Here is a 23,482-nt window from a genome sequence, read left to right on the forward strand (position 1 = left end):
ACTCTGGAACGTCCCCAGTGCCTGCCAGTGGCATCTTCCTGGGAACTTGATACAGTTTTATATATATATTGTATCTATTTCATTATTTCCTTTTTATTTTATTACCAACATTTCATTACAATAGTTTGTTTTTTTCTAAACTCATAAATCTCTTTATCTCTCTTCTTCTCCTTGGAGTGAGAAGTGAGGGAGAGCATCTATTGTCTTGCCGTTGGCCAACCTGGCCCAAAGTGCGACAGATTTATTGGCAGCTAATTCCATCTGTTTTGCACCCAGACAAACCTTGATTTTTCTGTAGAACTTTAATTTATCCATTTTAATTTTGAATAATGGTGTGTTAGCATTTCACTCTTTCTGGTGACAGAGGACTTCAAACACCGAGTAGCCTAGGCATTAAAGAATCTTCTTCCTATTTGTCCTCAGTTATCTTTGTATGACTTTAGAGATTGTTCCAGACACGCACAAAGAATTTTCAACTTTTCGGTATGGCTGTTGTGTTTTTGCTTGATTATTTAGCCAAGTTAAATATATTTGGCTAACTCTATATCAAATTGATTTGCTGTTTAATACTGAAATTCTCAGAGCTACCTACAGTGTACGCTACCACTGTATTTGTTTTGCTGTAAAGATTGGCCCCTTCCTATACGGTGATATAGGGCATCTAAAATAATTAGTGTAGTTATTTAGGTAAAAAAAGAATTGTAGTCACATTAATCGTGACTGCTGAAAAAGGTTCCAATGATCTAACTCTTGCTTTTCATAGAAAACAAAATGCTTCACATTCCTAGAAGAATTAAGATTTTCTTAACACCGTATACTCTTGATTTATACCGATAGTAGCTACTGCAGCACTTTTTCAGCTCTACCAAACTTTAATACAAAAGGTGATCTGAATTTGAATCAGATTCAGGCTTTCTACCCAAATATAGCAAATCCACCAGAATCAGCATCACTAATTTTTTAATAAAATAGATATTTTATGAAACCTGACAACATTAGTAGAGATTTTTTACAATTGTAGATTAAGCCTTTCACGGGGAATCACTAATGACAGTCAGGTTCAATAGAACAAAGATTTCATCTAATATTAGTTTCTGGCAAGTCAATTTGCAAGGTTATTTTTGCAGATTAAATTAGCTATATTGGGAGGTCACCCTTTTGCTTCTAAATCAAGAAAGACAGACAGATGCATAATAGCATAATGCTGTAGATGTATTATTAACCAATCTTTCACAATAAGGAAATTAGCTATTCACCAAGAAGGGGTGAATAAAATAAAAAGGTGTTTTATAACATAATAAATATCTCTGGGAAGATGTTGGTGAAGGGCCAGCTGAATATCACTAAGTGTGCAACCTGTCTGTATCTCAGCGTTCAATCTCTGGAAAATGTTAAGTTCTTAGTTAAGAGTCAGAGAAGCAAGATACCATAATTTAAATCAGCTTAGGACCTATCTATTCTGGGCTATATGATGTAATTGTATTCTTAAAAATGTGACTTCAGACTTTTGGTTACTGCCTTCAGTCCATCATTGGTTGATGACTTATAATGTCCCATCAAAGTAAACAATTTGGATTTGAAAATCATTCACCAAATTTTAACTGATTCCTAATGTTTTTGTTATATTTATGCTTTAGAAGTCAATTATTTTTTACGTCTAAGAAAGGTCACAGATACAAGTATGCAGTATATTATAAGATGTGCACAGAGAATGGGAAAAATTGTAGGGAAAAAAAAGAAGAAAAAACCAAGCAATCCAGCTTAAAGAGGAAAGTATCTTGAAATAAACAATATCTTGTTTGTTTCCCAGAAACTTTTGCCATAGATTAGAAAAAAACATGTTTAAATCTCTGCTTCCATTTGACTTTTGTCCAAAGACTGAGTATCTTGCAGGGACATCACTCGCTCACAGTGAAACAACGTAGTCTGTTATGAAGAAAAATGAAAAATCAAAAAGCGTAGAGCTTTTTGGGGCTAACTAAAGAACCTTTCATCCCCACTGCAAAGGGCAGCGGGGCTGAAAATAGCACGCAAAAAACCCAGCAGGGCTGCACCAAGATTCCTCCCCTCACAGCTGTCTCCTCTGGATGAATGATGGCACTCATCCTGTGAGCTCAAGATCAGCCTACCTCTATGGTTAGGGTTCAGAGTGGCAAAGCCTAAAGCTGCTGAAAGGTTCTTTTGTTGGTGTAAATCTGTATAGCTCCGGCGGTTTCAGCAGAGAAGCTCTTTAAGTCCAAGAGCTGAACCTCTGACTCTCAGGTCTTTTCTGTATAAAGTGCTATTCTGTCTTGCTGCGTGAAGTTGGTATTTTAAGTGATAACTTCCAGTATCAGTGAACATTCAGTACAGGAAAATTAATTTAAAAGCAAATTCAAGTGTTTTCATAGACTTGGTAGAAAAATGGTAAGGTTATTTTTACAGATAGCTTTTGGGGAAAGGCTCATGCTAATTAACTATTCTTTTCTCAGTAAGTGACAAAAAAAAAAGTTCAGGAGTAATCAATTTGCCCTCAAATTGTCATCATTATGATAGCATATTGGGCCTGTAGCAAGCTCTTGTACCATCTAGAAGCAAATACTGTGGGTCAGAGGGACCTAGAATATAGTAAGCACTCTGCAAGATGGCGGGGTGCTAAGTCTCTTTGAAATCAATGAAAGTTTGGTTGTCTGAACGAGACTTGGGTGTTCTTATAGAAGAGCTGATATAGCATGCCCTCTGATACAGATGCTGTACAGTCTATTAAGGAGGCACATTTACTTTATCTGATCTCTGCGGAATCTCATAGGTTTTATTCAGCTTTTGGCAAAAATAAATGGAACAGAGAACCATTATTTTTATTTGTATTACAAAGGCATCTTCAAACTCTGACCAAGAGGAGGATATCAGTGTATTAAATAGTGAGACAAACTGTGTTCCTAAGTACTTACAAATTACATAAAGTTGATGAAAAAGGGTATGCATGCTTTGCAGATATGCCACTAAAACATAAAGAGAGTGTCATTTGCTCAAGGTCAACTATCTGAATTTTTTTATATACTTATTATTTAGATTTACCAGCAATACAAAACACCCATAGAGAAGCATTGAACATTGTTATCCATGTAATGCATTTGTCACAGTGAGGTCCTTGGCCATGAGTGGAGCTCAAATGCACTGTGTTAGTCAAAGTAAAGATGATAATAAATACCATGGGTTTTCCTCTCAAAAGCATGTGCACTCTGAAAGTGCAAATGAATACACACTAGGGAAAGGTATTCTATTTTATAACAGTGTCTAGTCAGTGAATCTATCATCTCCCCTCCTACTTGCCTACCTCTCAATAGAGACCACTTTGGGTCTCCTTTCCTACATCTTTTGACTGACTTATTCAGAAGACTTTCTCCAACAGCGTGATGGAAGACACCTCTCTGATAGTGTGTTGTCTTCTCTAACGGCTATGTGTGCAATGTGACTACAGGCCCTGACTGGTAGATAGCGAGTAATGGATTGCTTTATTTTTAGAGTAAATATGCGTAATGGCTGTGTTCTAATTTCTGATGACAAAATCAGGAGGGAACTGTGACCATTATAATAGCAAACATGGTATCTGTGAATTTTGCTAGCTGTTAAGTTGTAACAAATAGACAGACAGAGCTTTGACTTGCCTTTGAAACAAACAGTAAATGGTTCGTTTAAGACAATCTTATCCATTGACTGCTGATCACTGCAGGAAAGACTTAAGCACCAGATTGGTGAAAGAAACAGAAAAATGGGGGTGAAAAAAAATGAGAATGGTAATGAAGATACGGAATATTTTAAGAAGCGTTTAGTCAATTATGTCCTTCATCCTTCTACTTTTGTTGCACTTTTCAAGTTTCTGTTTAAAAGGCAATTTTCCCTTTACTGCTTCTAGCTAATTTTTGTGTCGTACCTTCTATTGGTTATGTGTCTCACATACTTCAGTTCTTATTCCTTTCATTATCTTTTTGTTCATTGAGCTATTCTCCTTATTAATTTAATTATCTGCTTTCACTTTCCTTTCATTCAGTTTTATCTTGAATTTGTCTTTATAGTCTTCTGTCATGTCACTTCCCTGCTGTTTAATTCTTACCCCTTTCCAGCACAGGCAAAGGGAAAATTTGCCTTGAGTTCAGTGAGCTTTGAAAGGATCTTTTGTTATTATTAAGGCTTTATAGGATAGCTGAAAGCTATTTGATGACAGTAACTTCCCCTTGGAGTATGACATGAATGGTAGGTCCTGATCTCAGGAAAAAATCTTCTTTCGTCTCTGATATATAGAAGTACTGTATCAACTCTAGAAGGTTTTGGTGAGTTTGGTTTGTTCTCCCTTTTTTTTTTTTTTTTTTTTTTTGTGGCAGGGTATAGAACAGTAATAAGAAGAAACACTAATATACTAATACAATAGTCATCAGTATTGGTTTTTTGCTAATAATGAATCTGTTTAGACCTCTGTGCATTACTTAAATTTGCAGTGTCTAATCTCCAGTCTTTTCTGTGAAAGTGAAAAGCAGCCCTTCCCAAAGAAGAATCAAGAGAACATACATTCACTCATTCCCCTTAATGAATCATGAAGGTGTACGGCAGAAAGGAACCCATGTTCTCAGGGAAGGCTTACATACTTGTCCTGTTTTTGTTTAAAGTTTTAGCATATTTTAGTGACCTGGGAGAAGCAGCAGAGCAGCCTAGTAGTACAGGTGGGATTAGGATGCGGGTCTTTTAGTTTTAAATCCAGTGCCCTCCACCTTGAAGAAAATGGGGAAATTAAGTCTCATGCACTAAATTCAAATTTCTTTACTTGATCTATCTGGAAACAGCAATCTAAGGCAGTGTCTGTGTATTCAACTTTCTTCCAAAGAGATAAATTATGACTTTACATGCATACACACATATATATGCATAGGTATTGAACAGTTTAACTTATCTCAAACAGTAGGGCTCAGAAGTAAGGCTTAACTTTATAACTGGTTTGTCTTGAATATCTGGATTTTGAGTAGAACCAAGTGAGAGGCAGAGTGCCATCAAAAAGTACTCGCAACAAAAATATATCTGCAAGTAAGCAGATTGCATGCCAATTAAATCTTTTCTCCCCTGCCCTAGTCATGAATCTTAACTTATGCTTGGATGAATATCAAAGGCTAATCATCATTTTACTACTTCAACACCTTCTTCAAAGCAGTATCGAAAATGGACCAAGGATGAATAGAATTTAAATTTTGATTTAGTAATGACATATCTATATTCACAGAGACCTTTCCCACTGGCAGATAAAAATGTGATATACTGCTACTTTATTACTTTCAACTTTAGTGTACTCTCTACTTATTTGGCCCCATAGGTGCAAAAAGTTCTATATATTCCCGAATTTAGAACATGTCTGCAGACGCACTAAGTTAGTGGGATAATCCACTCACTTAAGGGTATACAGCAGTGTTTTCATGAGAAGAATTAGAAGTTGGAATTTATAAGAAGTAATCACTTGGACTGTTAGCTACATTAGTAACTCATTTGACGACATTGATTTATAGAATTAATCTAAATTCCTCAACAGCTTTGTTCTCATAATCTGTTTCATTGGACAAAACAAATAAAAGGATAAGTGGAAAATATTTTTTTTCTCCCCCCCTACCCCCAAACTTAAGTCAGCTTCATGGCTGAGGAAAATGAATTATGAAACTTTTCAGTTCAATATCTGGAATGAGTGAATAATCTTTTTCAGTGTTACCTCCCTCCTGATTTCCTTCACAGCTTCCTTCTCCATGGAAAACTATAGAAACTTGTGCTGTGAAGTGCAGCTGGGAATGGGACAGCCTAAGTAGGAGGTTTGCTATATCTCCATCTGATAGTACAGCAGAGAAGAAAAACAAATTGGAGTTAATAATGTGCATTGTGTGAGTACTTGCTCCACTCTTACTACTGTGGTACCCTTTACTTCTTTATATCCTTTTAATGATGATATCCTTTTAATGATGATAGAGCTTATTTATGAGTTAAAACCACATCCAGAACAGTCATATTTGTATTCAGTAGTAAACCCAACAAAATCCCAAATTTCTCCTAAGACAGACCTATATAATTGGCTCCATAAAACCCTAAAACTCAAATGGAGCGCAAAATTGTAGAGAATAACTTCTTCATCAGATGATATATGCAATATGCAGGATTTTGAGATATATTGCTATAGACCAATATTTTGGTCCCAAAATTCTAATGTTAGTGCAGACCAAATAGAATGTCAATACATGCACTTCTAACAATAGGTTTACTTCAAGTTTCAGTCACATCACTCTCATTGACCATGCTAAGGTATTTTAGGATTTGATACAATAATGGGAGTCGCACCTCATACTTAAAGTTACTTATTGCCCAGTCCCAGTGTAATGACTTCCAGATCCAACTTGTACACTCCCCAAGGCACCAGCATCATTTTTGAGTTTTTCTGTGCCAAAAAGCTGGCACAAATAGTTATCTGAACACCCATGAATTCAATTAGTCATTTAAGCAGCCCACAGACAGAGAAGTGCTTATATTTTGAATTTACAAAAAGAGGAACTGATGAAGAATCATGAAGTGTCTTGTCCAGAACCATGGAGTTGTCAACATTAGTGCCAAGGTTGGATTCACTCGTGATTCATATCCCTGTTCTCTAAAAACAAGAAGGTATCACTCAAGGTCCGCAAAAACCCCTGACTGCAAAAAATGAAACCAGCATGCTTCTGCGATGTCTAATATTCTAAAGTCTTAGGGTGCTGAGAAACACAGGTGAGCGTGGACCAGGAGATAGGTATGAAAGCCATGGTTAAGTCATAAAAAGGGACAGGTCAAAATCTTAGGTTTTGAAATGGCAGAAGCATAAGGCATAAGCATGTAACACTCCACAGAAAACTTCAGATCCAAAAAAGAATTCCATACAAAAGATAATGAAATCCAAGAAAATTCTTATAAAAGAATTTTTGTCATTTAGCATTTAGATTTGGAAGTTGGCATGGGTTTAATGCAGGATTTATCCTGGACATTGACAAGGACATAGTGAGTGATCTAATATTGTGTCTTCTTGAAATTTATCAGTCATAATCCAGAAGTTTATTTTTATTTCTCTCTTCAAACTATATCAGCTTTTTTTGTTTTTTGTTAATTCTACTCCAGGTCCTTGCTTCCAGTCTTCTCTTTAAATCACGGGGTTTTCAGTTACACCTGCTCTACCTCTCTGCTTCACATTTTAAATCTCTTGAAGTTTTACATTGATCTTATTTGAGCCCACCATTTCCATTGTTCATTTAGAACTGCATCAGTTTTTTGAATTGCTTTATTTTCCCTGTCTACTTCAATTTCTGCGCTTAAATCACATCAGTTTTACATCAACTTTTCAATCACTCTTATCTCAGACATCTATTTTTACTTCTTACTTTAAATCACATCAACTTTCATATTGATGTAATTTATATAACCATCTCCTGTTACTTATTCTTGGCATATTGACATAAAAAGGATTTCCAATTTGTATAAATCTCTGTGTATTTGTTACATTTGCAGTACCTTTATGTGATATGCTGAATTCAAAAATAAATTGAAAATTATTTTCTATATGGAAATATTTTAACTGGCAACACAGAATTCTTAAAATAGAATGTTTTTCCTTAACAAAGGACCTAAACTAAATCTTCTGAAACTAATGGGAGTCTTTCCAAGTAGCATTTAGGAAAAATGCAAAGACAGCATTTTAAAAGAAATATACTCCCATGCTATTAAATTCAGATACGTTTTCATAGGAAAGATCAAATATGAGATAAATTTAGGATAGAGGTTAAACTTTAAAATAGGCATAAATTATAGACTGATGCTGTTTTAGTAACACCTGTTTCTAAATGACAAGATAAGTAATGTAAGCAAGTGTAGCTTACCAAGCTGATCTGAAAGAAGGCAAGACTGAATTTGGCTTTGACTTAATCAGAAAGGCAGAAAAGAATTGACTAACTCCACTACAGTTACTTCCCCAGGAAAGAAACGTATCTGCTTTTTTTTTTTTTTTTCTTTTCCTGGTTCTGAAGACAAGGAATGCAGGGCCAGAATTGGTGCCATGCCAAATGTCCTACCAGTTTTAACAGGTCTGGATTTTCAGCCATTTACTAGCTGCTATATTGTTACATTTTGCAAGTCAAACCTGGAGATGTTAGAATCTTATTACTCAGCTATACATGCAAATGGATAGAGATGCAGACTGCATCCTTTCAGTTGGGACACTTCCTGCTATTTTCCTGAATTAGGCATCAGGTTGAGTGCCCTGCTAAATACAGATATCTGAGCTAGTAACCCTTAGTTCCCTTCATAGCCAATGGAGACAAAATGACACGTCATGGTTATGCCTCATCTTATCAGCTGAATGAACAAAAATTACTGACTAAACAAATCCTAAGGCAATTAGCTCAGTCATAGAAGTCTACATTGTAGATATCTTCAACAAGGTAAGATAAAACCCAGCCATTCAGCATAAAGCTCAATGCCACGCACAACAGCTCCCATGGGGGATGAGAATTTCCATTGTGTTCCGCTGTAGACTGATGTGGCAACTTCATTGCCAGTTTGTGCTGACCACAGATCTTCACTACATTAATATGTAAGAATGATGAACTCCCATACACAAGAAAATTCAGATAAATTCTAATGTGTATTAAATGGAAAATGGTTGAAAGAAAAAAGGAAGAAGAAAAAAAAAAGTCTTGGTTTTCAAATTAATCTCTTGATCGTAAATCAGAACAAACTTCCAAGGATGGGATTGCTCGAAAGTTGCACAAGCCCTGACATTTGTTGTCTATTGCGGATGTATAGTGGGTACTTCTGTTGTTATTATTTCTTTCTTTCCCTTTACTTAAATTGCATAGTTTTCCTCTCCCAAATTTTCTCAGAATTCAATTGCTTGTTATTTTCCTTTCCTTAGCTTTTCCAATATTTGTACTTATAGTTATTTTAGTTTTTGCATTGCAGTTTTATGAAGTTTTATAATTTTTTTCTTCTTTCACTTCTCCAAGGTGTCATATAAATCATGGAAATTCATAGGTCTGAAAGTTGAGAACTGTGACTACCACACAAACATACTGTAATGACAGTTACACAGCTCAAGCAGACACCTGTGACACCTATAGGATAAAAGTGCATTGATCAGGATATAATTAATATTATTTTGCCTCAAACCCAATTGTAAGTGTACTACAATAATGTGACCAACAACAGTATATAAATACTTCATAATACTGTGTGGCATAGCCAAATAAAATGTACAGACATTTTGCACAAACATGAATGCAATATGATAACTGAAGTGGCAAAGAACGATGTGTTGTTGCTTGATGTGGAGGCATCCAAATCATAGCTCTTTCAAGTTAGAGAACAAAGAACAAGGTAAGCACAAGAGACTGCAAATAGACAGGACTTCTTGTCAAATACACAAGGATTACTGAAAAATACATATACAACATAAGCAGCATCAGGAGCAAATGAGAACCCGCTATGGGTGGAGGTTTAAAAGTATAAATGCATCTGGCATAAGTGAGGAAGAAGGAGAAAGATGACAATTACACTTCATAGTCCTGACTTCTTTGTCAGAGAGACTTCAAGCCTGCTCGCTGTGGCTTCAGGGACGAAGCACCACCACGCACTGTAGCCATTGTTGCTAACAATGCGGCACTGGCTCCATGGAGCTGATTTTTTGGTCTTCTTAACATCACTCCCATCACAATTTCTAATTCCGTAACTGATACAAATCTTAATCTATACACAAATATATTCAGTTGCAATACTCAAAAACTTAGCATATAAATTAATATTACTTTGACATAGACGTATCCAGAGACCTGTTCAGAAAAGAAAAAACAAACCCCAAAGCCAAAATGTGTGAATTACAACTGCTGCAGTTATTTGTATGTCAGTAAGTCCTTAATGTCTTGAAAGGTCACATGGTATGTTTTAAAATCATGTGGTTGAGATAGGAGGCTTAGAGTAATTATAACAGGAACAGCTGAATCCACAAGTTATTGTTGCCTAGTGCATAAAGCGAAATGTGTAAGAATTCTGCTTATAATACAATATATGCTTAATCAGGACAAAGCTTCCAACCTACAGTATGAAAATTTTAATAGTAAGATTTTGCCAAGGACTGAGAAGAATTTTTCAGTGACATAGGAAGTTCCTCTACTCCAGTAAGTTTTCTTAAGGAGAAAAAGACTTTCTCCACAGGCCTGTCTCCATTGTGGTATAAAAAATGAAGTTTTTGTTTCCTGACTTAGAAAGGAGATACAGGAAGAATAAGATTATCAGGACAGAATCTTTGTTCGTCCTTTTAATGCAAGCATATCTCCTTCTCCTCCTTCTGTTTGTTCCTTCTCCATCCTTGCATCCCTAGAGGAAGATAAAAGGTGATCAAAAGGCTCTGAAATTGCTTCCTCCTCCTCCTGGATTAGAGATGAAGGTCCTGCTGTAAACAATCACTCCTTCTGCCCCTGATTGTAGGAGATAAGGTGGAAAACTTGGTGGGGAAGAGAAGTGAATCTGTCACTTTCCAGCTGATGTAAAAGTGATTGATGTAGGACCTACATATGAAAGTAGAATCTGTGAAGCAGGTAGTAAAGCTGGGAAAATGTGAGAGCTGGACAGCTTAACTGATGAAAGAAAAAAAAAAAGGAATGGTGGTCTGAGGAAACAGGACTGATTTGGAGGATCAGGTCTAATGTCAGAGTATTGGCATGAATAGATGTAGGAACAAAACATCCTTCAAGGCTGTCAGGGGGATAAGGCAGGGGCCAAAGTCATCTTTCTGACATGTGGAAGGCAAATTCTATTATTACATAAATCATTTTAGGAGTAACCAGGAATTCCAGGAGCACAAGACAGAAAAAAGAAATCCCTATGCAACATCATCTTAAAATAAATGATGACAAGTGTTTAATTAGTAGCAGAACTAATGAAGCCTGGTTTCTTATAACCTTTTGTTGCATGTGTCTGTATCGTTCCACTGTAGCACCCATAAGGCATTTCCTGCGGTACCTCCCCACAGTCCCAAGCCCTTTTCCCTACGACGCATTCACTTTGCATCTGCCTGCTCTGCCCTTCCTTCTCAGCATCCTTAACTTCTCTGCTGTATCTTCACCCCCTTTCTGTGACCTAATATTAACAGCTGAGTAAAATTCAACATCTGTTATAGCTGATCCTGACCCACATGGGTGGTGATTGACAAGACAGTGACAACTAGACCAAACTGAACAGATAAGCATTGAGTTCATCCTATAGCTTTGTGTCAGCTGGGGACTTACTATATTTTTATTTTCAGTTTGATTCAGTTACAGATTTTCACAAAAGTTGTAGGAATTTCAGAAGAGAATCAGTTGTCTAAACCTCAACTGCAGTTCCATTTTAGACACTCTAACTCTGGCAAATATGATGCAAGTTGTAAGTGAGTGTGTACCCTTCTGCAGTGGCTGCTGGAGACCAGATGAGACTACTTGGTGACACGATACCCATGTTTAGGTACTTTGAAAATACAGGCACAGGATGATATGGGAATCCCCAGGACTATAAACAACTTATCAGTGATTAACCACTTCTTATCATAGGAATGCTGTGGTGAGAGATGGGTAAAGAAATTTTAGGGAGTAACAGAACAAAGAGCAAATATCCAACATAAGTGAAACACACAACAGATAACAAATTCAGGTCTATGTAGACTTGCAAACCAATGAAGAATGAGCAAGATGTAAAGTGTATCAGCAAATATAAAAATGTTCCCAAGCAAATCTCGGAGGGAAGAGGAGGAAACCACCAAGATCAGCATCATAGTCTCAACACACTGAGGATTCCCCCCGCAAGCCTTGTGGACCCAAATTGAATTTCTACTTAGGACTCAGAGGGTCAGTGAATAGACGAGCACTACACCAGAAAAAGGTAGTTTGCGTATTTATTGTTTTAACTGTATATAATTTGAACTGCAATTGTTGGTATCATTGTAACCAGAGTAGCAATAATTATCTGGTTAGTCTGTTAGGTCTTTAATTAGACTAAAGATATATTCTTGATTTTGAATTTACAGTGTGTTCCTTTTATCCGTAACAATTATTTGAATGGAAAAGACTGGTGGGAATTCAAGCAACCTACTCTGTGTAATTTAGATGTGAGAAATTGATAACGGAAAGCTATTATACTCTCCAAGTTAAAAAAAAAAAAAAAAGCCACTTTGGCTTGAATGAGAAGCAAGGGTTTGGAAGGGCATCTTAATCTTAACTAATCAGATGATTTTTGGACATGGAGTGAGATATGAAAACCATTTTGGGAGTTGGTGTGGCAAAGCTGTTTGACCCAAGAAAAGCAAGGACTCTCCAGGTCTAATCCTGGGTAGGAGACTTGCTGAAGGATGTTAAGGTTCTCATGTGCAAAGATCGGAAATAGAGAGCTCTCAATAAAAAGCAAACAGGTTTTATTCTATATTCACAGTAAGATTCCTCATTTTTTAATATCTGTCGGTGATTTCGCCTGGAAAAAGTGATTTTTTTATAAATTTGCATGTAACTTGTTCAGTTACCACATTCTCACAACGTGTGGCAGAACTGCCAATGTATATACCATTACTCAGATGGACTTGTCTTTGTACAGAATAGATTCCAGTTTTGTAACTTAAATATTCTTTTGCACTGAATTAGTTCCTAATTCCACAAATGTTTCTGTAAATTTCAGCTGAGACTATTCACTGCCTTACATGATTTTAATGCCATAATCTGTCTAAAAGCAGCTTTGCTAATTAGACTGTGCTACCTATAGAAGCAGTTGTTATTTTTATTGTTGTGTTTACACACTCTTTTTTAGGAATGATGAAATGATCAAACTTTCTTCATAATTTAAGAAATGAAAATCCTTAACAGTCAGGAGGTGCACGGGCATTTGACACCAGAACCTTATACAGAGCAAGGCAGTTTCAAAACGTCTGAATCCCGATTGCAAAAAAAAAGACAGCAAAATGTACTGTAGAGAGTTTTATTGTATTATTAGGGACATGGAACAAATGACATAATAGATTGATCCTGCTTTAACTTTCGTGAGTAACTTAGAAATGATTCAGTCATCAGTTATGATGTTGAGGAAAGCTAAATTTTCACATTTTCCTTGACAATTCAGAGACAGTTCTTAGCTCTTGTTATTTTTAATCACACCTCTACTTTGGTTACAGTTTAAAATCTGTCATCCAGAAGTCCCTGAAGCTTACAATGTTTCTTAGTCTGCTGAAAATACTTTTGCCTTTGGCTGCCCTTAGGGTTGACGCTGGAAGAGCACAGGGAAGTATGCCAAGGTCTTGGATGGATGCAGAAAGAACTCTACTGGGTCTGCGGTACTTTGGAACTTTTCCCTTGAAGGAGGGCAAAAGATCATTAGATCGTTTGAATACTGGGAAGAAACCCCCCAAATTAAGTGAGGAAAAATAATAAAAAAATAAATTACTTTTATTGCTTTAAAGCTCCTGCATCTAAACCTGAGTGAAAATGTTCAAATCTTTTAATAAATATGTAAGGCCTCTGAGAATGTAACCTATGAATGAACTGTTAATAGTTACTTTGCTTCAAAGGAAAAAAAATCCTCCAAACTAGCTTGTTGGTTGTACTAGCTTCTAGATCTGGTAGTAAATTTGTATTCAGTAGGACCATCAATAACTTTTACATTTACTCATAAAGCAATTTTGATGCCTTATTTTCCTCTCCTCATCTTTTCTCTTGGTTGCAAAAAAAGTCAGAGTCCAAAAGGTAAATGAAACATTATTTTCTTCAGATCTATAACATGTGGGTTGATCTATATACATTGTTCATTTGGATCATTTTTGAGCGTTTGTGCATTATTAGTGATCATTACTCTATATATTCAGCAATCTGAAGTGCGTTAGCTGCTTTGCAGAGCAGCAGCTGAGGTTGTGTCCATTTTGTGTGTTACCTACAATTCAGCTTTCTGTCTGACATAGTTCAGATGAGGATGTGAAACTCTAATAAGAAATAAAAAAATCAAGGCCAGGATCAAACATAGTTCTCAAAAAGCTGGTACTAAATGGTAGTTGTCTACAAAGGTAAAAAAACCCATCAAACGATATTAGAGAACTTTCTGAAGTATTTATTTTGGAAAAAATTCTATTGAAGTAAACAGTGTCATTTTTATGGTGATGTGTATAGGGAATAGTTATATCATCATTAAAAGAAGCCTTAGAGTGCTGGGCAGCTAAAATAAACATCTGTGGTTGGGATCTCCCAAAGAAAGTCTGGTTTCTCAGCTGCTTTGAGTTCCCATTGGGCACTCTATCGCTGTGCAGCATGAGGACTTATAAGCTTGGATGTTCAGAGTTACTGAGGCTCCCTGTGTCCCCCTGAGTGAATCTGGTCACTGTTCTTAAAATCAATTATTTTAAATATATTGTTCACATCCCTAAACATTAGTGTTTATTGCTTTTCCCAGCGACAACAAAGTTCTGATTCCTTGAGGTGTTGGATTTTGCTAGGATTGTTATAGCCACCTTAAAGGTGAGGGGCTCCACGTGAATATGCTTGACACATGCTTGGCACATGCACCAGTCAACAAAATATAGGAGCAGGCCAGAGAAGGAGAAGAATTAAAATAGGCAAAGCAAGATTATAATAGAAACAGGACCTAGTATCTCATTCTAGAAATGACAGACACTCAGGACTTAACTGTTCACCAGCCCTGCAGTGCTAAATTGGATATATATCTCTTTGAATAGGAATGGTATAAAGCTCCGGAACTTAGAGGGCTGTGAACAGTGTAGTGGTGTTCTGCCACTACTCTATAGAGAAGTGAATTTTTTCTATTTGGGGAAAAAAAGAGATGTGATGAGCATGTCAGACTAGCAGTGAATTTCCTGTTTATATTCACTTCAGAGTAAACAGCAAAGGGTAGTTGAGCTTGTGGGCATGCATGTTAGAGGAGATAAGTAGATTTCTATGTCTTTGATACGCCACAGCTGGCTTTGTGGACAAGTAAAAGTGAAGAAATCATAGAGATGAACATTGAGATTTACTGCTGGAATATCTAGGCAGAAAGTTAAATAAGTACACCATTCTGATATTGGATAGGAAACTAAACTTTTCTAAAGTTAAAGACTGAACAGAAAAGATATCTTTTGTTCTAGGAAAGGAAATGTTAGGAAAAAAATCTATATTTTGTTTACTGTGTAATGACAACGTTTGTTTTTAAGTAGGTAGAGTGTGATCTATATATTTAAATCTCATGGTTTGTTGAGCCACATGTAATAAAGTCAGTGAATCACTTTATTTGCAGCCTTGAGAAGAATTAATTATAGTCCTATATCCCCAACAAGCTTTAAGTATTTATGTTTGTATAGAAAATGCAAAAGCATTTTCCAAATCTTGACTGTGGGCACCCTCAGAAAGGAAACGGGAGAGCTGGTGACAAGAGATATGGAGAAGGCCAAGGTTTTCAATGACTTCTTTTCCTCAGTCTTCACTGGCAAGGGCTCCACCCACACTCCCCGAGTCACAGAAGACAATGGCAGGGGTTGGACAGAACTGCTCATCGTAAGTGAAGATCAGGTTCGTGACCATCTGATGAACGTGAAAGTGAACAAGTCCATGGGACCTGATGGGATACACCCAGGGGTACTGAAGGAACTGGTGGATGAGGTTGCTAAACCGCTCTCTATTATATTCCAAAAGTCATGGCAGTCTGGTGGAGTCCCCACTGACTGGAAAAGGGGAAACATAATCCCCATTTTCAAAAAGGGAAAGAAGGAGGAACCAGGGAACTATAGGCCAGTCAGTCTCACCTCTGTGCCTGGTAAGATTATGGAGCAGATCCTCCTGGAGGCACTGCTGAGGCAGAAGAATAACGAAGAGGTGATTGGGTACAATCAGCACGGCTTCACCAAGGGCAAATCGTGCCTGACAAACCTTGTGGCCTTCTATGAGAAGGTCACAACATCAATAGACAAGGGGAGAGAATCTGACGTCATTTACCTGGACCTGAGCAAAGCCTTTGACACTGTCTCGCATGACATCCTGGTCTCCAGACTGATAAAATATGGGATTGATGGATTGACAATTCAGTGGATAAAGAACTGGCTTGACAGCCGCACCCAAAGAGTGTCAATGGGTCCATGCCCAAGTGGAGGCCAGTGACAAGTGGAGTCCCTCAAGGATCAGTACTGGGACCGGTCTTGTTTAACATCTTTGTCAGCGACATGGACAGTGGCATAGAGTGCACCCTCAGCAAGTTTGCCGACGACACCAAGCTGTGTGGGGCAGCTGACATGCTGGAGGGAAGGGATGCCATCCAGAGGGACCTTGACAGGCTGGAGAGGCGGGCCCATGCCAGCCTTATGAAGTTCAACAAGACCAAGTGTAACGTCCTCCACCTGGGTCGGGGCAATCCCAAGCACCGATATAGGCTGGGCAGTGACTGGCTTGAGAGCAGCCCTGAAGAAAAGGACTTGGGGGTGCTGGTAGACGAGAGGCTCAACATGAGCTGTCAGTGTGCACTAGCAGCCCAGAAATCCAATCGTATCCTGGGCTGCATCACAGAAACGTGGCCAGCAGGTCAAGGGAGGTGATTCTCCCCCTCTACTCCACTCTTGTGAGACCCCACCTGGAGTACTGCATCCAGTTCTGGAGCCCCTACTACAAGAGAGATATGGACGTGCTGGAACGTGTCCAGAGAGGGGCCACAAGGATGATCAGAGGGCTGGAGCAGCTCTCCTATGAGGACAGACTGACAGAGTAGGGGTTGTTCAGTCTGGAGAAAAGAAGGCTCTGAGGAGACCTTATAGTGGCCTACGACTTTTTAGGATGTCGGGCAATGGTAGGACTAGAGGGAATGGATTAAAAATAGAGCTGGGATGATTCAGACTGGACGTTAGGAAGAAGTTCTTCACCATGAGGGTGGTGAGACACTGGAACAGGTTGCCCAGAGAGGTGGTGGAAGCCCCATCCCTGGAAGTTTTTAAGGCCAGGCTGGATGGGGCTCTGAGCAACCTGATCTAGTGGGAGGTGTCCCTGCCCATGGCAGGGGGGTTGGATCTAGATGATCTTTAAGGTCCCTTCCAACCCTAACAATTCTATGATTCTGTGATGTAAATAATTATATTTACAGTGGGGAGAAGATATGTATTTTGCTTATCTATTATAGAAGCAGTATTTCCAGCCACTAGGTACTTAATCTGACTGCCATGACTTTTCAAATACGAGGGAGAGTGGTTTGTCAACTGCATGTTCAGGTTCCTCAGGTTAGAATGATGACTTCCTCTGTCCCTAGTGATCACACAGCTGAACATTATGATCTCAGTCTTTCTTTTCAGTTTGTCCTGTCAGGATATCAAAAATACCAAAACCAGGACCAACCTGTTAACGGCTTGGTAACTTAAAAAATATAACATACTGCTTAGAGTCATGTGAATCAGCTCTGATAATGTAGAGAATGCTGGTATCTTCCATATTCATGCCTGTGTTTTGTAGCATATTTTCTAGATAAACATATCTAGGAATATCTGCGTAAGTCAAAATGTCCATAACTCAGTAGCATACTAATCAAATTCTTTGTTTTGGAATTTAAGAACAGAAGGATTTACATGGATGTGTATTTAAAATTCTTCTGGACACAAGTATGTTATGTTTACTCCTTGTTTTCCTTGATCAAATCCAGAAAAATAATCAGGACTCTAGGTATTTTTCTTGTTGTTTTCAGCATGTGAAGCCATTGAAGACATTTTCAGTCAAGTAGAGTATAAAAATAAGGGTTTAGAAGTGTACAAAGACAGTCATGAATATATCATATCAGAAAGAGCTAGTTATTTTAGGATATCAGAGATGTTTTTCAGTTTAAAAATGCATTACCGTGATACCACATTGCTTCATATAATATGTTCATACAATCTTCTCTAATTGTAAATACACCATGACAAAAGATTGCTGATTGGATTTTTCATATATTTCTATGGTGCTATGCAGTATCCTTAATGATAATTCTATGATGAACAGAAATTTGCAAATTCATTTTTTTCTTTGTTTACTCTTCTGATTGTTCTCCTTACACAAACATAAAAGAACACTGAGTCAGCGGTGGTTAAATTTCCTTCAGTACACTGGATAGTTAAGCATATTATGCAGTTGGACTAGAAATGCTGGTAATTAGAGTTATTGAATCTGGCAGGAAACAGTTACATTAATTTCCGTTGATTTTATCACAGTGCTCAAAAATGTTATCAAACATAAAGATAAATGTATGAAATCCCACTAATAGAAGTTTTTATTAAGGCTGTAAAACAAAACTAGACAATGAGGGAGAATGTAAAATAACCCATATTTTTAATGGAGTCTCTTTGGTTTTTTCGACAAACAAGAGGACATAGGCCTGGATTCAACCTTGGTGTACACCAAGGAGATACACCAAACATTGTTTTGCCCCAGAGGGTTTTAGATTCATTTATTTTGAATGAAGTCTATACATATTTTAAAAAGACCATTGCCCTTCAGAATGCCAAAGTAGTGACTGTAAAAAGAAAGACATCCTGAAAGATAAAAGAAAATGTGTGTGACAGAAAGTATTTTAGGCCAGAAAGTCAAACAATTTAACCACCTTTCCAGACTCATTCATTTGACTCTCACTTTGCTTTTGCAATGGCTGTGAATTAAACTCTGGTGAAGATCTGAGAGGGCAAATAATAGGCTATTTGTGCTGCTGACTGATTCGGATCCTTCCTAAAAGAGACTGCATGAGTCACTTGTGGGGTACGCTGCCATACTTAGAAAAATAGAAAGAAAGAGATTATGTCTTAAGATATGGTGCGATCCCCCAGGACAAAAGCGTGATTAGAGTCTTCACTCACTTCTTTATGCAGTTATAGTCAACGTAACTCCTGTCTGAAGAGAGTTATGGAGACCTGCATGTTCAATCCTTCTTCCAAATCTTCCTTCCCAGTGCATAGAAATGGGAGAAAATGTAAAGGTCATGTAGTGCTACCTGACTCTGCTGTTGGGAATGGAAGTTAATTTGTAAAAGGATAGGTTTAGTTGCTTTGTTCATATTGCTAGATGAATTACAGATCTAGCAATGAACTTTTAAGCGTTCAGAGTCACCCCTTCCATCCATACTGTTGTTTGTTAGCCAGGTGTACGCTCTAGAGTCTCCTTCCTGGCTTCCAGCTGCTGCTCCAAAAGGCTGCTGGTCTCCTGTAAGTCCTGAACTGTGTCTGTCAGCTTCATGTTAATGTCCAAGATATCATAGGACATAAGAATGGCTGTAGCTGGCTATGTATGGGCTACTGTATCTCCTCTTACGGATCGCAAGGAGCGTACCATTACCATTTGTAATAGTCTGAGTGGGATAGAGAGGAAAACACAGTATCTGTTTCCTTTCTGCTATCAGATTGAAAGGACTGAATCTACTTACATATTGAGCGTAGGAAGTTCCACCTAAGCACGAGGAGGAACTTCTTTACCTTGAAGGTGGCAGAGCACTGGAACAGGCTGTCCAGAGACGTGGTGGAGTCTCCATCTCTGGAGACATTCAAAACCTGCCTGGACGCATTCTTGTGCAACCTGCTCTAGGTGACCCTGCTCTGGCAGGGGGGTTGGACTAGATGATCTCCAGAGGTCCCTTCCAACCCTATGATTCTATGATTCTATGAGGGCACAGTAGAAACCATATCTCCTTGAACATGAACCGCAGTTAAAGGACTCTTTCTCTGAGGCAAATGGTGAATATGAATTCCTGCAACTTGTGAGAGAGTTATAAGGGGATACAAGTCCTCTGAAAAGTAAGGAGCTTTTTGTAGATTTTTTTCTGTGTTTTTATGCCTATGCAAGTCCTTTTGCTTGTGACACATTCTGAAGGTTTAAGTTTTCCTACAGCAAAGGGGAGTGCTTTAAGAGTCTTGCTAGGCAAATTTACAAATACATAAGTTATATCTGAACAGGGAAGAAGGACAACAGCTTGTTGGGCTGTAGCCAGCCTCCCATACCAGTGAGCATATATACTATTATCAGCATGAAAGTATAGCCAGCTAGGATGTGTGAGCATGCTGCTTCTGTTTTAGAGAAGAAACTCTGCTATGTCCTTGAATATGCCTTGCCTGGAAGAACGACTATGAAGAGGGCAAATTATTCACCTACACTACTAAGGTAATCAGGGTTGAATTTAGCTGTATATTTAAAGGTCTATAATTTATAAATTTTACGTATTTGGTTAAGCATGTCTCTGCTTGCATTAATCAATTCACAAATTTTTATGTTAGGAATTCACTAACCTGGATTAATTTCTCGTGTTGCCTCTACTACATGCTGGAAAGTGGGAGCCACAAGAGCCAATGTCCCAAATGTGAGGAATTTGAGAGTCTGACAGTAGAAAACACTAAAGAGAAATAAGGCTGTAACTAAAATATGTATGATAAATATATCTCTTTCCTTTCCTTAGGTGCCAGGCTGAAATATTGAGTTAGACATTCAGGTAGGACTTGGTTTCAGACCAGAAAAATTCTCTTAGCATACAGGTATTCCTGTTAGTCTGTTGCAAAGGCTGAACTAGATGGCTTTCCAGTAGAATATGCAGGTGGAGATGCCACTAAATTTTGTGCCATAATCTTGTGCCTAGAAGGTACATTTTTTTTATGAACTCTTCAAATGAGACTCAGATGAGGTTGACCTCTCTGGAGAGTGCCCTAAACTCTGACACTGTAAAATTCATGGGTTAAATAAAAGAACAAAAGGAAAGCAGGATTTTGCAACGCAGTGGTGAGGGATTCCTATGAGAGGAAGGAGTGTTGGGATCCATTCCCTGCTCCATGGGATTCCTGTGCATATTCCTTTACACAGACACAAGATCCAGCACAGAGGAAGTCATGAAACCAATAACTGAAGTTAAAGTGTCTCTCAAAAAGTAGCGTTCTCATCACAGAGTCATGCCAGAGACCAAAGCACGTGAGACTTAGGTGTGAGGTAGGCATTAAGATGCTTTGATCAGCCAAGGTGACAGCAATTCTAAGAAAGTTCTGTAGATATCTGGGTAAGTTTAGTGACCAGAGCTAAAAACCATACAGACAGTGGTATTTGGCAGAAATTTTGTGAAGTATAATTTTGAATTTACGTATTTGGATTTCATTAGAGTTGAGCTTCAAATTGTCTTATGGGTGGTTTTGGATTTATCCCTAAGTAAGCATTAGTTCACTCTTGAAATTAAGTTGTGATTCTTATCTTGCTTTGTTGCATTTTCTAGAAAAAGCAAAAAAAAGGTTATATTCTGATGCAAATATTAGCCATCATCCAGTAATATCTGGAAAGGAAATAGCCAGTATAAGGAAAAGCTCTTTTTGCGATAAGAGAGAGAGCACTGGAAAAGGTTGCTCAGGGAGGCTGTACAGACTCCATCCTTGGAGGTTTTCAAGAGCACGTTGGGTAAATCCCTGAGGGACCTGGTGTTACTTTATTGTTGACCTTGTTTTAACCAGAAAGTTTGACTACAGATCTCCTGAGAACCCTTCCAAGCTGAATTATCCTATGATCCTATTATCCTGATACTAATGAGACAGACCAAAACAGCTGCTTTAGACACAAATGAGAAATAATTTAAAATAATAGGTGGACATTTCCACTGCAGATGTTTGATACATAGGTGCCATTCTTGATACATTATACCTTAAAACTTTGTTAACAATTTAAAACAGATGTTTTATAGTAGTATGTTTCTACTTCAAGCAGAAATCGTATGATCGTTAACATCTGTCAGCACCTGGAACTAACGGGATTGACTAGACATCCTAATTGTAGATCCTGAATTGTTGTTACCTTAGCCATTGGAATATAGTAGGAAACAATTGAGTTATTTGTAAAGGCACAATGCTATACAATATCTGAACAATATGGCTTAGTGCCTTGGAGTTTGATCTATAGGTATTACGTAGAATTACATAGAGAAAGTTTTTTTTTTTCCTTAAATACCAGTCAGTTTCTTCTGAGTTCTATAGCTAGTTTAAAAAAAAGAAAAAGGTCACAGTTACACAGGTGGTAATACATTTTGGGATGAGATTTTACAGGTCATATTTATGCTGTTGTGCTTCTACAGCAGCAGGTATGGATACAGGTAACTGGGACTCTACCAGCTATGCTGAATGCATGCAGACACATATCTCTTCCTTTTTGTATTCTCAATTTGCTACTAGGAAGAAGGATACTGACTTCTCATGTTAAGTACATACAGATGCATTAGGAGCCAGGAACTCTTACTGAATGACTTCCTTTCCACGCAAATAAGTTTGTCAACTCAATCCATCTAATCTGTATCCAGAAAATGTTTATATCGCCAATCTTTTTCTCTTTCCTATGACTTTTCTCTTGAACTGCAGTTTTAATTTCAGTTTCAGAAGTGGTAAAGGCAAAGGAACATATGAACTGCTACATAAATCCAAACTGTATAATGCTTAGATTGAGGAGCACTATAGTGTTTATAATTTATTAGAAACAATGGTGCTATTACAGAATTAAGCAGATGTTAACACCGATCTAACTTCTTCTATTTTGATACTTAGAATTAGACCTTAACAGAAATAATACCTGGGTGATGAAGATCTCATATCTGAACCCGTATCTACGTGATCAGATATCAGATTTTGCTGTGAGTTAGAATTTTATCTGGGGGGGGGGGTTGTTGCTTCATTTTTGTTTGTTAGTTTGTTTCTGTTAAGTATTGCTGTAAGTTTTCATTTCCTATAAAAAAAAGTGAATAGTCCTTTTAATTTTCTCTATAGTTAGTCTCTCTCACTGTTTCACTAAGGGCAATACACAATCTTGTATCTGTTCTTTATAAGTAGTACACTCAATTATAGCTATGCACTGTATCCTGACCTTTTTATTGGTGCCCTGTATGTCCTTTTCACTACATCTGGGATATGGTAATCAGACTCCTGACACAGACTGAAATTTATTGATCACATTATCCCTGAAATGCTTTTTTTGCATTGGCTCAGCTCCTTGTTCATTGTGCTGATTTTAAAATGTGTTACCACACCAAATAGTGCATGTCATTAGTTGGCATTAGCTTATGAATTCATGCCTGAGTCAAAGAGTTCTTGGGAGTCCTGCTTTTTTCCTGTGACTCCCTTTCTGCAATATCAGCTGTATATATTTCATTGAAGAGTCTCTAAAGATCTTGGAGATTTCAGGAGTAAGAAATTTGTTTTCCGGTAGCCTAGATCCACCCAGTGAACATCATTTATACTGATTTCCATCCAGCTTCTAGTTTAGATATCTATTAGAGGGGAGTCTCTGAAAAGAAAGAAGGAGGATCACACTTCACACTCTGGCAAAATTTTTCAGGGGAGCTCTAATGAGCAGCAAGACCTGGTCTGGGATTCAGAAAGGTGAAATGTGACTTAGAAACATCTTTGCTCCTTTCTCCATTCCTGAGGCCTTTCAACTTGTCAGAGAAGTTTTTGCTCCTAATGTGT

This window comes from Larus michahellis, chromosome 1, assembly GCF_964199755.1.
Source record: "Larus michahellis chromosome 1, bLarMic1.1, whole genome shotgun sequence".
NCBI lineage: Eukaryota > Metazoa > Chordata > Aves > Charadriiformes > Laridae > Larus > Larus michahellis.